Genomic DNA, 11,542 nt, shown 5'->3' on the forward strand with positions numbered 1-11,542 from the left:
TAAAGGTTTATAAACAGATGGATAAGGCAATGGTTACTGTGGTTGAGATTTTGAGAGAGAAGGGATCAGAAATTTATTTTTTAATATATTTTCAAGGGATACTTAAGATGTTACAAAAATCAGTAGGAGATTGAAAGATCAGGCAAAGGTGTCTAAAAGTATGCAACAATATATATTAAACTCAGAAGTTCATTTAGAACTACACCATTTGTTATTCACTATACTTGTAGATACCCAAAACTATATTTAAAACTTATTTCAAAACCCTAGTAATGTTGAAGAGCTTTAAAAGCTCTTTTAAAAGGTGTGTAAAAGTATGCAATAATTTATTTAGAGAGCGCAAAAGAATGGTTTTTTATTTCACTGCATACTTAAAGGTACATTTTAAGGTGATTTCAAATCACTAGAGATTTCTTATTATTATTTGTCTGTTTTCTGCAAGTATTTTGTAGGGATTAAAGAGGTTTTTGTGAAGTTTTCGCTTGAATCAATCTGTATTGTGGCTTTCTGAACCCTCCTTTTCCAGACTCGAAGTCCCATTGGCGTTGTAATCTCCTCCCTGGCTGCTTGGCTCAACAGTTGTCGCGTTTGATTTGGCATCTGAGTGTTGGGTATTGAGTACTGGGTATTTGAGTATTTTCCTGACTGTCGCAGATTACGGAATTCCACAGACGACTTGCGCCACTGCGATTGCCATTGCCACATCTACGAGTATATTGCTTCCGGAAACTGTTGTCTAGTACCACCGATAAGCCCGCGGACTGAATGTGAGTCCCCCCCATCGTTCCGAGTTATATGCCGAATTTGTCGTGAAATGTCTTGGTAATCAATTTATGTGTTCCGTCGTCGCTAGTTTTTGGGTGGTTTAAGCACCGCGATTCGCCAGATGCCGCAAGCCGCAAACTTTGCTGCCATCTGAATGCGGGATGAGGATGGAGATGTGGATGGGGAGGTAGAGGAGGCTGGGATCTGGGATCTGGGCTGTGGAAATTCACCTGCGGAATTCACAACGATAACTTGCACTCATCTCCGCCTCGAGGCCATCAACTTTGACGGCCTGTCTTTGGTCCCCCTGTCTGCCTGTCAGTCGCCTGTTGGTCCTGCCACTCGTCCTGTTGCTCGTCCTGCACTCTAAATAAATTTGGTGGCACAACTATGGATTGCCCGGGACAGCCTTAATGCCTTCGGAGCGGAACTTCCGATGCGAACAAAGGAAAGGCCCAGCCTCTAGTCGCCTTCTTTTCTCATTATACATTTCGAACTTGCTTTTTTTAGTAACAGTGTCTACTGGAAAATTTTTTTGGTACTAACTACACACAGAAAAAGTTACCATCATCTTAAGAAATTCTGTTTGGACATTGTCTTCAAATAGTAACGTTTTTTGGAAATATTTCAATTAATATGTCATATTTAGATTTACGAAAGTACTAATTTTTTTTAACTGAAATTATGATCTAATGATTTTATAATAGTTAAGTGGAGGAATTTTTTTAAATTGTCGAATTTTTTTTATTTTTAAGTGGGAATTATTTTTGAAATAAAAAAAGTTTTTCCTAAATTCTCTCTAATGGGTTATATAGCATAAGTAAAATTAGATCGACATATTATTATTTTCCACCAGAAAAGTTTATTAAAAATGTAATCAAAAATCCTATAATACTTTAAATGAAATACCTAATATTAAATAAAATCGATATTGTATTGTTTTCAACATGAAGAGTTTTTTAAGAAAATGAAACTGGTATGATATCATATTCAATCTGAAATGTTTTGAGGATTTTTAGTTTTTTTTGATGCTCCAAACTTAATTTTCGGTTCTCCCAGTGCACCCGCCTTCCGTTTTGGCGTACGTGAAAATGAAGCATTTTCCATTTGATGATAACAAAACATGTTTGGCATATTGATGAATGCCTCCAGAGGACGGGTGTCCCTATCCCTATCTAGTGCCCCTTCCCCCAACGAATACCATCGGCACATTTCAGCACATCTTGCGGCAAGGACTCGAATTAGGCGGCAGTGGAGCTCCCTCCGTGCTCGATTTTAATGATGTGACTGACGGACGCCCACCGAAAAATGTGTACTTAACTTGGCTTCAATGTTTCGCTGTTTCGATGGGGAGATGGTTCTGGTTCTGTTTCTGTTTCTGGTCCCCCCTCGTATTATTATTTTTCCCTGGCTTTTGCTTACTTTTCATAACTACCCGCCTGTTTATATATGCGGGCTTTGGCGTTTGTTTGCTTTTTGGAATACGTGATTCGCCCACGGTGCGGATGTGGATGTGGATGTGGATCTGGTTGTGGATGTGGAGCATCCGTAGTAAAAATATAAATAATAATAAAAATAATTTCTCACTTCATTTGTTGCACAAATCGAAAATGGCAACGCGGTCCGTTCGTGTCTGATGATGAGTTTCGTTCCTCTGGATTTCGACCCACGATTTATGTCTAGAATTCCAATGTGCCCACGCTGCGTATGTGTGTTTTTCTTCACAGCTCATACTATCCTTTTTTTTTATTGAGTACCAGCATTTACTATACATAAAGTATACTTTATGCTTCACCAGACTAATGAATAAATGGACGTTTGAATAAATGATTTAATGAGTTTATTCATGAGTGTTGAGAGCTTAGGGCGGAAAACTATTGGTTTACCATGATGAATGCGTCTAATATGTATTTCTAATCCTTAAAATTAGCAAACTTCTATATGTATTATATTAAATTGCAAGAAAATCTACGTACTCTGGTTTTCCCTCAAGCGTGTCACACATTTTTAGTAAAATGCTCAGCTGAAAAATCGTTTCAATTCAATTACAGCAAATTTTTTGAGCACCGCAGCAGTCGAATCGAATTCCGAACCAGGTGCAATTTAAATTACCAACAAAGTGTGGCAAGGTGTCTGTCTATCTTCGCACGGATGTTGGCATGTGTGTGCGCCCCTGGGATATTGGAGTATCTTATAGATACTTAAGTGCTGCACAGGAAGCATTAAAAATGTTTGATATCAGGAAGCCAAAGCGGCAAGATGGAAAATGCTGGGGCAAGAGTGTAGGTGCTTTTTTGGTTGGTTGAATCTAAGTTGAATTTAAACTTAAAGAGGTTCTTATTACAATTTGGAAATTTAATTTTAAGTATTTAAGCTTTGGTTTATTAGTATTCAAGCTTTTGGGACTATTAAGGAAATTTTTTATACAATCCTTGTACAATTTATTTCAATATAGAATAATTTCTTTAGGCGCCTTTATTAATTTAAAGAAAGAACAAATGTCAAGAAATGTAAAACCCTTTGTATAGTTTCATGAAGTACCTTTACAATCTTTTGAAATTATTCTTAATTCCTTTTCGTATCTCGTAACCCGTGTCTCAGACAATTATAAGTGTGGTACACACTTTTCAAGAACCACACACCCACAGCACATCTCCAGTGGAAATATGATATTAAATTAGCTGCCAAGTTGTGAGCCAATTTCAATTTGTGCTCCGCGTGGCAAACAGATTTTAAGCCACGTCAGAACGGGGGGCTTTTCTTTCGCCTTTCCTTGCCATCTACTTTTTTTATATTTTTATTTTCTTTTTGCCCCGTGTCATTGACACTTTGAGGGTGTGTGTGAATCCGCCTGATGGTGTGTGTTTGTGTTAGCTGCACGCCGTAGCATACTTTGGAGCGCTGCCATTCATTAATCAAGTTCAGGGCACTTTAAAGTGGTCGCTTAGCCTCGACTCTGTCACTTGGAGCTGAAACCGAGGCTGAATCCGCCGCCGGAAAGGGTTTTTCGCTCCCAGAACCACAGCCTCCGACGCACAAAATAAGTGGAAACCAACTATGCTAGATATAAATGGTATTTCAACAGGAATTAAGTATTCTTTTTCGGAATTTAAGGAAAAATAAAAAAGGAATTGAAAAAATTATATTAGAAACATATTGCAAAATATGATTGAATTAAAGCCTTTTTTAGCGGTTTTGTAATCGTAGTTTAGCCAAATCAAGGCGTACAGCAAAAAGACCGACTGTTTTGAACAGCTTGCTTAATATGCTAACGATCCCAATCATTTTGAGGAAAATTTATTTTTTGACCAATTTTCGAATTTTTGGAAAGGGGTTGCATCGTCTTTTTTTGAAAAAAATGTGAAAAGTTAAACATTTTCAGGTTGGAATGCCAATGGATTGGAAATTAAGCAACGAGCTCAACGTGGTATGACATTTCTCGATCTGACGTTATTTTCTTTAAAGCAGCCAAAAAACTGAACTTTTAAGGCGAAAAAATGGGAATCCGATTTTAGTCAAAAATACTATGTTTCTTTTCAGTTTTTCAATCGTAACTTAGTCAAATCAAGGCGTACAGCTAAAAGACCGACTGTTTTGAACAGCTTGCTAAATATGCTAACGATCCCAATCACTTTGAGGAAAATTTATTTTCTGACCAATTTTCGCATATTTTGTAAGGGGTTACATCACTTATTTTTCGAAGAATGTCAAAAATGGAAAATTTTCAGGTTGGAATGCCAATGGATTGGAAATTAAGCAACGATCTCAACGAGGTATGACATTCCACGATCTGACGTTTATTTTTCTTATAGCAGCCAAAAATCTGAACTTTTAAGGCGAAAAAATGGGAATCCGATTTTAGTCAAAAATACGATTTTTCTTTCCAGTTTTTTAATCGTAGTTTAGTCAAATCAAGGCGTACAGCTAAAAGGCCGACTGTTTTGAACAGCTTGCTAAATATGCTAACGATCCCCATCATTTTAAGAAAAATTTATTTTTTGACCAGTTTTCGAAATTTTTGTAAGGGGTTACATCACTTATTTTGCGAAAAATGGCAAAAATTAAAATTTTTCAGGTTTGAATGCCAATGAATTGGAAATTAAATAACGAGTTTAACGAGGTATGACATTCCTCATTCTGACCTTTATTTGCATTATGCCAGCAAAAACACTGTTTATTTTTGGCGGAAGGTGAAATTTTAATTTTTGTCAAATATTCGCAATAGCATCAACATTACAGCTTATATAAAATTAGTATAACGATAATTATTGCTAATGATTGGGCTTATGGCGCCTTTTATATTTCTTGCCTACTTTTGGGCATGTACATGTAATTTGCTGTTAGTTTTAGCAACAATTTCTCATAAAAGTACCTCATTTTCTATGACAGTTTATATTATTTTTAAAAACACTTGTATAAAATTGAAAATACATTTAAGTTGGCTTGAGTAATTGACTTACTTTTATATTAAGTTATTTAATTTGTTCACAGTTTCGTTTAGTATTTGAAAACGGTTAATAAAACTTAATTAATATCACTTTTTGAACCACATTTCCACCTACCTGTCACTTACTTTTACCTTTCCAGCAATACAATAAAACTTTACTTCCCAACGCCTAACGAACACAATTATGTCAATTGTAACATTTAATTTCTTACTTTAGTGCGACCTTTGGTGCTCTTAGTGCGGTGTGAACTGTACCCTCCGGGTTCAGGTTAGTACACATATGTACATATATGTACTCCCCTTCTGGGCATTTTTTGTGTGAACAATAGAGACAATATTGCCGGCATTTACATATAAATATTTATTGTCTTCTATGGCCCCAAGTTGCATGCGAGCGGTCAATTTAACACGAAACAACGGAGAACTGCTGGACAGGCCTTCCCCAAGGGGTTATATCTCCGTTCTCCGTTCTCCGTTTTTGGTGGCGATAAGGAGCTGCTGTTGTTCCAGGAGCCCCTTTGTTTGCCTTGGATGCTGTTAGGATGGTATGGGGGTTCTTTTCTTGGCTTTTTTTATTACGACTATCAACGGTTATTGCGGACGGGATGCGTGGGCGTGCGTTTGGTGGGGGGTTTGGGGGTCTTGAACTCCCCAAGGATTTGTTTGGTCTGTCCTCCGGCTTTATTATTTCATCATTATAACATTTCCTTTCTTCTCCCGGCGAAGTACATATGTGCAAGAGCAGTTAGGGTTGAGATAAAAGACCTGAGAATGTATAAATATTATTTTTATAGGGTCTTCAACCATTTCTCTCTGTGTAGGCCACTCTTTTGGAGGAAATGATGTGGATTTGCCAGAGGATTTATGAGCAGTTGCGGTTGAAATAAATTAATTTAAGCCTTAGAAAATATTTTTTTATATTAATTTTGTAAGACCTTTAACTATTTCTCCCAGTGTAGGAGAATGTCAATCTTCTGGAACAAATTATGTGGGTCTTTCAGCAGATTAATGAGCAGTTACGTTTAAAATAAAATACCTGAGATACCTGATTCAAGAAAATATATTTATAGTTATTTTTAAAAGCTCCCTAACTATTTCTCTATGTGCAGGCCACTCTTCTTAAAGAAATGATGTGTTTTTGCCAGCGGATTAATTAGCAGTTATGGTTGAAATAAAATACCTGAGAATTCAATCTTTGAAATATAATATATAATATTTTTCTAAATATTTCCCTCTGTGTAGACCACACTTCTGGAACAAATTATGCGGTTTTGCCTGGGGATTAATGAGCTGCACAGCAGGCTGTTTAAATTGTTCAATTGCAATCGATTGAATCGAAATGGTGAAATGGTATTGTGAATTTTCCCATAAATATACACACATCCTGCGGTTGGCTACTGGCACTTTTGGTTCTAATTACTTGTGAAAAGGAATAATATTAACTACATTTAATCCACCCGTAAGTCCCCCTCAAAAGATGGCCCAAAACTGTGTTGACACATTCCACCTGGCTGTGTGGCTGGCTGTATGGAAACTATATTACTATTATTAAATTGCATACATATGGCTTATAATTTGTTTACCCAACAAATGACACAACAGCGATTTGCAACAGCGTTCCCAGTCGGATTGTGCTGTCATGGGCATTTGGCGTTTGGCATTCTGATTGTTGTCGTGAGCGCCGAACAAACTTATTTAGTTGTTCTTTATTGTTGCTGCCAATTATTCTGGTCACTCGAAAAGTACAAGGGCACCAGCTATTCGTCAATCAAACTCACTGGAAGCGACCGGGAGTCCCGGTTCAATTGCCAGCCTGCTCTATTTATAAACCCGTTGCCCACTATTTGTTATAGAGCATTAAGCCGTTTAAAATTCGGCTTCTTGGAAATCATTAGGGCTGAGTTAAGTGCTAAAATAGCAAGGTATTTCAATGTGTACACTCACAAAAAACTCAAGAATTCGTCAAGCATATAAATTTTAATCTCAAGAACAAAGTTCAGTTTTAAAGCTCGAATTTTGAAGACAAAATATTATATTTTAGTATAAGTATATTATAAAGAAAATGTACAAAAATGTACCAAAAAAATATCAATATTCATTTCATATTTAATTTAATTTTATTATTTCAATTTTTAATTCTATAGATCTTTTATTTCACATTCAAAACTTTCTAAGCTAGCTATCAAATTGATATGAATAATATCAAATATATAAGAATACTTTTAAATTTATATGAATAACAATAAATTTGTTGATAATCAAATTCCAAATCGTTAAATTAATATGAATAATTTTAATTTGGTATGAATAAATTAAATTAACTTGGTTTGAATAATGTAAAAATAATATGAATAAATAATTAACTTGATATGAATACTGTAAAATGATATGAATAAATTATATCAACTGGATATATGCACCTAATTATCAAAAGACCATGAGTGTTATCAAAATTATATGAATAAAATCAAACTGACTCGAAAATGACCTAGTACTTAAGTGTGTTTTATATAGAAATCGATATATTTATGACAATTAATTTCTTAGCAGTCTAAACATTAGTTAAAATACTTGTTTCTATTTTTTTTCTTTTTTTCTACTTTAGCCCTGAATTAATAAAGCCCAACATACCCTATATTTTATTCACTTCTCAGTTTTCTTTTCTTTGCCCAACTAACCCAAAAAGCCCAGCAAGTGAGTGTTGCCAACTGGCATTAAACTCGGCCAGAATTAGACACAATTTGTGACTCAAGTTGACCATTTTGATTGGCACTTCCACTGAGGCATTCCCTTGCCTTTGAATCTTAACCACATTTGTTGCGCTGGACCAACTTTTAACACCGATCTCTTACCATAACTAACCCAAAAAAAATGTATATTTATTTATCTGTTCATATCTACTTTAAAAAAGGCTTTCGGTGTTGCGAATAAAATTATCTGAAGTGATTGGTGGGTTCCATAAGCTTGCTTGTGATTTTTGTTTCCATTGTAAAAAAACAAGTTTTTTAAAATGATAAAAAAGGGTATTAATCAACTTAGACACAGTATTATTTACGGATTAATATTTGCATATATTGAAGGATTTAAAAAATGTTATTTAGAATAGAAAACTAATAAAATATGATTTTTATTAACAATCACGGAGGAAAATGTTAAAGAGCATAGCTTTTATAGAGCTAAAGAATTTTTAAATATTTCCATATATAAGTTAAGATTTCCATAAAATAAAATTATTTTAGAAGGGTATTTCAGGCCTCACCTACTAATATTTGTAACTTTTTCTTGGGCCTTTTTGACCAACAAAAAAAACTAGTTTATCTTTCGCTTGACGTAAAGTTGGCTTCGTTGTTTGTTTTGGTCTAATGATCGGCGGTTAATAATTACCTTTCGAATTTATATGCAAAGCGTCAATGGATTCGGTTAATTAGCGACAAAACACAATTAATCAATTGGGCAACGACACTCTCAAGTGATCGGGAGAAAGTGTGCAAAGAGTATTTGTTTATATTGCCAGCGAATTGGGTGAAAATTGTTTAAATCGCCTAACCTTGTTTATATAAAACTTATATAAGATGATGAAGCGGTTTTTGGAAATATATGACGCCATTGGGCGATGCTATCCTACCTAGTTGACTAGACATTTTAATAGATTCAAGTTAATTAATCGATTGCCACATGCATGTCTTCTTTTTCGAGATTCTTCCGCTAAATGCAAACGAGTTTGAATAGTTAAGTATGTCAAATGCCATTTCGCTTGGCTGGATGGATAGAGTTTCAGGTAATTTCGTAAGGTGTTTTGTGTTTTTTATTTTTTCGTGGCGAAAGGGTAAATCATAGATCAATATCATAGTTGGACAATGGCTGATTTATGGCGACAGATGTCGCAGATGAGGCTGCAATTACATTGTATTGTCTTGCGATCTAGGGTTTCCAGTAATTATGCTGAACAAAACTGCAAGTGCAGAAAGAAGCAATAGGTATAGATATTTGCATTCGGCTGCCAGTCGATCGGCGAAGTGAAGGGTGTTCGAACATAACAACAATTGGAAATTAATCAGCAAAAGCGGACAAAAGCGTTCCGAGCCACGGAGCAACGTGCCCACTTACCAGTTATTTTGCATTGAATTACCAAATAACTAAATATTATTGCTTGATTACCGGCTGGAGGGTCGGGTGCCGGGATCGGGTGACTGCAGCTATGCTGCTTTTAATCACTATCTCATTACGGCCAGTTATAGTTATGTATCTATATGTATTGTTGCCGCATCTAGGCAGTTGTATCTGAGTACATTGGTTGTACCTTTCTTAGGTACAAGACTGTTGAAAATGTATCTATATTTTAATAAACTAATAACCTCAAACGAAAAAATCTAAAATTAATCTGCTTTCCATATTAATTGGCGGATGTATTGATTTTTATAATTAGGATTTTGTAAAATTAAAATACGAGCTTGGTTTAGCATTGGTTTTTACTATCGTTGTTTTTCCAAGGCTATCTCACAAATCTTGGAATAAATACTCTTTATACTTAAGATTTTTTTTATCTTGGACTTACTAATGTTTAATATTATTAAAAATATTTTTATGAAAATTTAATATCTAATGAAAATAGTAAAATGTTTGAAAAATATTCAAAAGTGAATAAGATTAAGATGTATGACGTGTGCTTTTAAATATGCTTTTATAATTTGTTGATTCCATTTCAGTGTTTTTTTGTTATTAACATAGTTGAAGTGTGAATAAGTTCCAAAACAAAACAATTGGTAAAATAAATATATTAGGCATTGTGAATTGTAGATTTATTTAAGCAAGTTGCTTGTAGCACTAGGAAGTTAAAAAAGATATTATTAATTCGTAAACTAATAACAAGTTTGGGATATTTAATAGAATATTCATTATAATGTGTTATATTTGGCATCATTTTAAAATTACTAAAATGTTTTCAACTCAACTTAGAAACTCGATTGTTTTTACCTATTTAGACATAAGACTTATTTCTGATATAAAAATGTGAAACATTTGGCATCATTTAAATATATTCAATGCAGTGTGCAAAACTTGGCATCACTTAAAAATTATGAAAATGTTACTAACCCAAGTTAGGAACTCCCTTGCACTTCATCTCACCTAATTCGATTTTAGTTACCCATTTAGAGACTTGTACCTTTGGCATCGCTGACGTATCTTTCGACTGCAGTCGAGCAAAGACCCCAAGCATCTGCATCTGCAGTCAATGAATGCGCCTTTTGCGGTCTCCGCGGCATTGTGGCTTTGTGAGTCAAGGCCACGTGGGCGTTCGCTGAACCCCACCGCCCAGCCAAGCCCATCATCGCCATCATGGTTATCATCGTAGTTATGATCACAGTTGGTGTTATTAAAAGTGGCAGCAAGTGCGATAATTACGGGCAGCGCTCAAGAGCGAGCTGCAAACAGAAGCTTTAGAACATCAAACGTACTAATTGAATGAAAAGCTGAACAACCATGAACCCAAAATCTTCTGGCTCTGTAAAATATAGATAGAATATTTTTACAAAAACCTAATTCCAACCTTACCCTTACTCAATCAACGCTGTTTTGATAATTGCTCGTGTATTTATAATTCCTAAATTGATTCGTGATTGATTACTTATTGCATTTCACTTGGTTATTCCCCGGCAATATTTCAATTGAATTTTGTCGTGACATATGTGTGTTGCCCGGAGTGAAACTTGGTTGTAAGTTTAATTTATTGGCTTCTTTTTTAATTTGCCTTCTTGAGAAACGGATTTATTATTAGGAAACATTAGAAACTCTTGAAAACTTTTATTGGCACTCTTACATTTTACACACATGCTTAATGAAGACGTAACTTTTTAGGTAATTGAAAAATAAAAACATATCTACAGCCACACACATTTTAATTGCCTTTGAGGGAAGGTGTAAATTCGCAATTAAATGCCACCCAATTGTAGGAAATTAAAAATTGTATAAGGATGAGCAAGGTTATTTGTGATTTTAGCCATTGTTCTTAGTAATTTAATTTTAGATAATTCTGAAGAGAAAAAAGGTTCTGTCTGCTTTGGTTTTATCTTGAGATGATGCTTGAAACTTAACATAAATTTAGGCGAAGACATGAAATTGCTATAAGTTAAAAAAAACAATTTTGCAAGTTGAAAAATTGTAAGTTTGAAACCCTAAAAACCTTTCTAGATTAAAACCTATTTTAGGTTTAACATGCAGACAAAAAAATGGCTATTAACAACACAAAATAAGCAAACTGTATTTTAAAATATTTTTTATTATTCCCAATATTTGTGAGATCTGTAATAAGAACTAAAAAAGCACCCAATC

The sequence above is a fragment of the Drosophila subpulchrella genome, chromosome X, assembly GCF_014743375.2.
Source record: "Drosophila subpulchrella strain 33 F10 #4 breed RU33 chromosome X, RU_Dsub_v1.1 Primary Assembly, whole genome shotgun sequence".
In the NCBI taxonomy this organism is placed as follows: Eukaryota; Metazoa; Arthropoda; class Insecta; order Diptera; family Drosophilidae; genus Drosophila; species Drosophila subpulchrella.